Genomic DNA, 6,000 nt, shown 5'->3' on the forward strand with positions numbered 1-6,000 from the left:
GCGGCAGTTTTCAGTCCTCCTCGTGCTTTAATTGCTCATTTCCAAGCGTTATTTTAGGTTGCCTGCAAAGTTGTCAGATGAAACACAACCACTGCGACGAAAGGCCATTCCTTAGAGCAGGTAGACGCCAACTGCGGCGGGAAACTGTCGTGGCCAGGAAGATATTCACTGTGTGTGGAAGTTGAGTGAGGATCCGAAGCTGACTTGCCGGCACACGTTGCAGCATTCACTCGCCAACGGCAACGGGGTAAGAGAAGGGTACAAATACGCCGGTTCTCGTCCGATCACCGAGGTTGGGCTTGGATGGGTGGCCGTCTGGGAGCACAGGGCGCTGTTGGCTAGAATCTATATGTTTCTCGTTTTCGGTGCAGCTCGTCATGTTATTTCCTTCGATTCACGTCCCCACAAGCTCCTCAAGTGCCGCAAGTCTGCAAGTCTCGAGACGCTACGCTAGACGCTTGCTTCCGGCCCCTCATGTACCATGCCACAGGCGCCAAAGCGTTCGGCTGGCCGATGGCCCCTGTACGCCCGCTCGCGCCACAGCAGTTACTGTGCTTGCAGGGAATGCCGCGCCGTCGAATAACGTTTGGCGCGCAATCCGTTCATGGACAGAGAATGCTAAAAGGGGCCGTTCGACCGTTAATACGGAAATCATAGCCAAGTTAGATGGCCTGAGCCATCTCGCGGCTGCCGCTGCTATTACGAGCGCGCGTGCCACGCGGTTAAAGAGCAGTGCGCTGGCTCTGGACGCCGTTTCCTAGTGTATTTTGTCACTTCTAGTCGGTTATGAGAAGCTGGCAAATTACTCACGGTCAGTGCTTATCGTCAGACACGAGGAGAAGCTTTGATTGTAATGGAGATTAGCACCGGGACAGCGCGAACGCAGTCCCGACTACCAAAAATTATGCGCCCGAGTTACTCGCATTTGGAGTAATCGCGGGGGTCAGCTCGACCGAAGTGCAATGGACAAGCCTCACCCCGGAGGAACCGCCTTCATGATCACGGTATCCTCTACGCCAGGTAAGTATGCTTCTCCTCGGCCACAGGCGAATATTTGTAATGCGTCGCGCTATCGTAGTGGAACGAGAACTCTTGACGTTGTCGCATTCGGCGAAGAGCATGGTGCCGTGAATGTACTTGCTTCCTTAGAAACGCGCTGTTGGCCGTCGAGTTAGCAGGCAGACAGGCACAATAACGGCCTTCTGCAGAAAGCGATGCATTTTTCGTGCGGAAGACATCGCGACTCGCGGCGCCGGCCGTTGCTGGGGTTAAGTTACTGCACCCTCCGGGAGATGGCGGGCCATGTCGGGTTACCGCCTTCGAGCCACCCTCTCCGCCTGAAAGTCGCCCTCTTTCTCGGCCGGTGTCAAAAACGGCAAATGAGATTTGCTGAATGACTGTTTCTTCCAGCCACAGTGCAAGCCACAAAATCAATTATTGCTCTTACCTTTGCTCCCTCCGTGGGAGCCCTTAGTGCTAGGAAATACGGCAGCATTGTCAATCGCCCTTGTCTGTCGCTGAGCAACCGAAGGACCAGGCTCTGACTATCAGATGTTCTAAGGAAGCTGTATGCACTCGTGGGTGTTGTACACGAGGGACAAACATCACGTCAGCAGGCTCTTAAGGAAAGACAATAATGAGCAAAAACTGCAACTTACCCCATTGGACGCTGATGGAACAGAAGACACTTGAAGGTAAGGTAACACTTCTTCTTTCTGTTCATCTCGAGCACGATCTGGAAAGCTCGAACGAAATTTGTGTTCTCTTTAATTCAGAATGTGGAGATATTTCCTTCACGCATATGAAAGTGTATGAGAAAAATAATGCTTCATTATTTAAGCTAGATGGAAAAGTTTAGGGGAAGTAATTAATTCGTTTAGGCTGCACCACTACTAGGTAGCACTGTGAAAACAATGCCATTGCCACCTAATGGCAACACAGCTTGCTGCAGATTAATTTTGCGGCATTTCATAAATGATTAATATCTTATGACTATGGTGACGCTATGAGTAGTTTTATATGTGCAAACATTTGAAACTGCTGCGGGCATTACATTTACCTCTCTCTGTCTCTTTGCTTGGACATGGAGTAAGTAAGGATAAATTAAATTGCTTGTTTTTGAAGTAGTGACAGTTTTGAAGTGTAAAGAAATGATATTAAACAATAAAGTGTGTGTGTTTTTTTTTTTTTTCCGAATGTAGTGATTCAACAACGAATTTATTTAATCCTACCTACCTCTGCAATTAGTGTACGTGAGAATTTCATTGGAATTGTTGCAATCGAAACCGAGCTTAATAATTTCTTGCGGCAGTTTTCAGTCCTCCTCGTGCTTTAATTGCTCATTTCCAAGCGTTATTTTAGGTTGCCTGCAAAGTTGTCAGATGAAACACAACCACTGCGACGAAAGGCCATTCCTTAGAGCAGGTAGACGCCAACTGCGGCGGGAAACTGTCGTGGCCAGGAAGATATTCACTGTGTGTGGAAGTTGAGTGAGGATCCGAAGCTGACTTGCCGGCACACGTTGCAGCATTCACTCGCCAACGGCAACGGGGTAAGAGAAGGGTACAAATACGCCGGTTCTCGTCCGATCACCGAGGTTGGGCTTGGATGGGTGGCCGTCTGGGAGCACAGGGCGCTGTTGGCTAGAATCTATATGTTTCTCGTTTTCGGTGCAGCTCGTCATGTTATTTCCTTCGATTCACGTCCCCACAAGCTCCTCAAGTGCCGCAAGTCTGCAAGTCTCGAGACGCTACGCTAGACGCTTGCTTCCGGCCCCTCATGTACCATGCCACAGGCGCCAAAGCGTTCGGCTGGCCGATGGCCCCTGTACGCCCGCTCGCGCCACAGCAGTTACTGTGCTTGCAGGGAATGCCGCGCCGTCGAATAACGTTTGGCGCGCAATCCGTTCATGGACAGAGAATGCTAAAAGGGGCCGTTCGACCGTTAATACGGAAATCATAGCCAAGTTAGATGGCCTGAGCCATCTCGCGGCTGCCGCTGCTATTACGAGCGCGCGTGCCACGCGGTTAAAGAGCAGGTGCGCTGGCTCTGGACGCCGTTTCCTAGTGTATTTTGTCACTTCTAGTCGGTTATGAGAAGCTGGCAAATTACTCACGGTCAGTGCTTATCGTCAGACACGAGGAGAAGCTTTGATTGTAATGGAGATTAGCACCGGGACAGCGCGAACGCAGTCCCGACTACCAAAAATTATGCGCCCGAGTTACTCGCATTTGGAGTAATCGCGGGGGTCAGCTCGACCGAAGTGCAATGGACAAGCCTCACCCCGGAGGAACCGCCTTCATGATCACGGTATCCTCTACGCCAGGTAAGTATGCTTCTCCTCGGCCACAGGCGAATATTTGTAATGCGTCGCGCTATCGTAGTGGAACGAGAACTCTTGACGTTGTCGCATTCGGCGAAGAGCATGGTGCCGTGAATGTACTTGCTTCCTTAGAAACGCGCTGTTGGCCGTCGAGTTAGCAGGCAGACAGGCACAATAACGGCCTTCTGCAGAAAGCGATGCATTTTTCGTGCGGAAGACATCGCGACTCGCGGCGCCGGCCGTTGCTGGGGTTAAGTTACTGCACCCTCCGGGAGATGGCGGGCCATGTCGGGGTTACCGCCTTCGAGCCACCCTCTCCGCCTGAAAGTCGCCCTCTTTCTCGGCCGGTGTCAAAAAACGGCAAATGAGATTTGCTGAATGACTGTTTCTTCCAGCCACAGTGCAAGCCACAAAATCAATTATTGCTCTTACCTTTGCTCCCTCCGTGGGAGCCCTTAGTGCTAGGAAATACGGCAGCATTGTCAATCGCCCTTGTCTGTCGCTGAGCAACCGAAGGACCAGGCTCTGACTATCAGATGTTCTAAGGAAGCTGTATGCACTCGTGGGTGTTGTACACGAGGGACAAACATCACGTCAGCAGGCTCTTAAGGAAAGACAATAATGAGCAAAAACTGCAACTTACCCCATTGGACGCTGATGGAACAGAAGACACTTGAAGGTAAGGTAACACTTCTTCTTTCTGTTCATCTCGAGCACGATCTGGAAAGCTCGAACGAAATTTGTGTTCTCTTTAATTCAGAATGTGGAGATATTTCCTTCACGCATATGAAAGTGTATGAGAAAAATAATGCTTCATTATTTAAGCTAGATGGAAAAGTTTAGGGGAAGTAATTAATTCGTTTAGGCTGCACCACTACTAGGTAGCACTGTGAAAACAATGCCATTGCCACCTAATGGCAACACAGCTTGCTGCAGATTAATTTTGCGGCATTTCATAAATGATTAATATCTTATGACTATGGTGACGCTATGAGTAGTTTTATATGTGCAAACATTTGAAACTGCTGCGGGCATTACATTTACCTCTCTCTGTCTCTTTGCTTGGACATGGAGTAAGTAAGGATAAATTAAATTGCTTGTTTTTGAAGTAGTGACAGTTTTGAAGTGTAAAGAAATGATATTAAACAATAAAGTGTGTGTGTTTTTTTTTTTTTTCCGAATGTAGTGATTCAACAACGAATTTATTTAATCCTACCTACCTCTGCAATTAGTGTACGTGAGAATTTCATTGGAATTGTTGCAATCGAAACCGAGCTTAATAATTTCTTGCGGCAGTTTTCAGTCCTCCTCGTGCTTTAATTGCTCATTTCCAAGCGTTATTTTAGGTTGCCTGCAAAGTTGTCAGATGAAACACAACCACTGCGACGAAAGGCCATTCCTTAGAGCAGGTAGACGCCAACTGCGGCGGGAAACTGTCGTGGCCAGGAAGATATTCACTGTGTGTGGAAGTTGAGTGAGGATCCGAAGCTGACTTGCCGGCACACGTTGCAGCATTCACTCGCCAACGGCAACGGGGTAAGAGAAGGGTACAAATACGCCGGTTCTCGTCCGATCACCGAGGTTGGGCTTGGATGGGTGGCCGTCTGGGAGCACAGGGCGCTGTTGGCTAGAATCTATATGTTTCTCGTTTTCGGTGCAGCTCGTCATGTTATTTCCTTCGATTCACGTCCCCACAAGCTCCTCAAGTGCCGCAAGTCTGCAAGTCTCGAGACGCTACGCTAGACGCTTGCTTCCGGCCCCTCATGTACCATGCACAGGCGCCAAAGCGTTCGGCTGGCCGATGGCCCCTGTACGCCCGCTCGCGCCACAGCAGTTACTGTGCTTGCAGGGAATGCCGCGCCGTCGAATAACGTTTGGCGCGCAATCCGTTCATGGACAGAGAATGCTAAAAGGGGCGTTCGACCGTTAATACGGAAATCATAGCCAAGTTAGATGGCCTGAGCCATCTCGCGGCTGCCGCTGCTATTACGAGCGCGCGTGCCACGCGGTTAAAGAGCAGTGCGCTGGCTCTGGACGCCGTTTCCTAGTGTATTTTGTCACTTCTAGTCGGTTATGAGAAGCTGGCAAATTACTCACGGTCAGTGCTTATCGTCAGACACGAGGAGAAGCTTTGATTGTAATGGAGATTAGCACCGGGACAGCGCGAACGCAGTCCCGACTACCAAAAATTATGCGCCCGAGTTACTCGCATTTGGAGTAATCGCGGGGGTCAGCTCGACCGAAGTGCAATGGACAAGCCTCACCCCGGAGGAACCGCCTTCATGATCACGGTATCCTCTACGCCAGGTAAGTATGCTTCTCCTCGGCCACAGGCGAATATTTGTAATGCGTCGCGCTATCGTAGTGGAACGAGAACTCTTGACGTTGTCGCATTCGGCGAAGAGCATGGTGCCGTGAATGTACTTGCTTCCTTAGAAACGCGCTGTTGGCCGTCGAGTTAGCAGGCAGACAGGCACAATAACGGCCTTCTGCAGAAAGCGATGCATTTTTCGTGCGGAAGACATCGCGACTCGCGGCGCCGGCCGTTGCTGGGGTTAAGTTACTGCACCCTCCGGGAGATGGCGGGCCATGTCGGGGTTACCGCCTTCGAGCCACCCTCTCCGCCTGAAAGTCGCCCTCTTTCTCGGCCGGTGTCAAAAAACGGCAAATGAGATTTG

General features: G+C 50.3%; 3 non-coding genes across 3 annotated transcripts; all 3 read right to left on the bottom strand.

Annotated features, from left to right (window-relative positions):
- Nucleotides 1-865: 865 nt before the first annotated feature.
- On the bottom strand, nt 866-1,028 carry LOC126129288 (U1 spliceosomal RNA). The gene has a single exon (XR_007527247.1). It is a non-coding gene; the product is annotated as a U1 spliceosomal RNA (small nuclear RNA).
- A 2,142-nt stretch (nt 1,029-3,170) lies between these two features.
- Nucleotides 3,171-3,333, bottom strand: LOC126129289 (U1 spliceosomal RNA). The gene has a single exon (XR_007527248.1). It is a non-coding gene; the product is annotated as a U1 spliceosomal RNA (small nuclear RNA).
- A 2,141-nt stretch (nt 3,334-5,474) lies between these two features.
- On the bottom strand, nt 5,475-5,637 carry LOC126129290 (U1 spliceosomal RNA). Its single transcript, XR_007527249.1, has one exon. It is a non-coding gene; the product is annotated as a U1 spliceosomal RNA (small nuclear RNA).
- Nucleotides 5,638-6,000: the final 363 nt, after the last annotated feature.

The sequence above is a fragment of the Schistocerca cancellata genome, unplaced genomic scaffold, assembly GCF_023864275.1.
Source record: "Schistocerca cancellata isolate TAMUIC-IGC-003103 unplaced genomic scaffold, iqSchCanc2.1 HiC_scaffold_530, whole genome shotgun sequence".
Classification (NCBI taxonomy): Eukaryota; Metazoa; Arthropoda; class Insecta; order Orthoptera; family Acrididae; genus Schistocerca; species Schistocerca cancellata.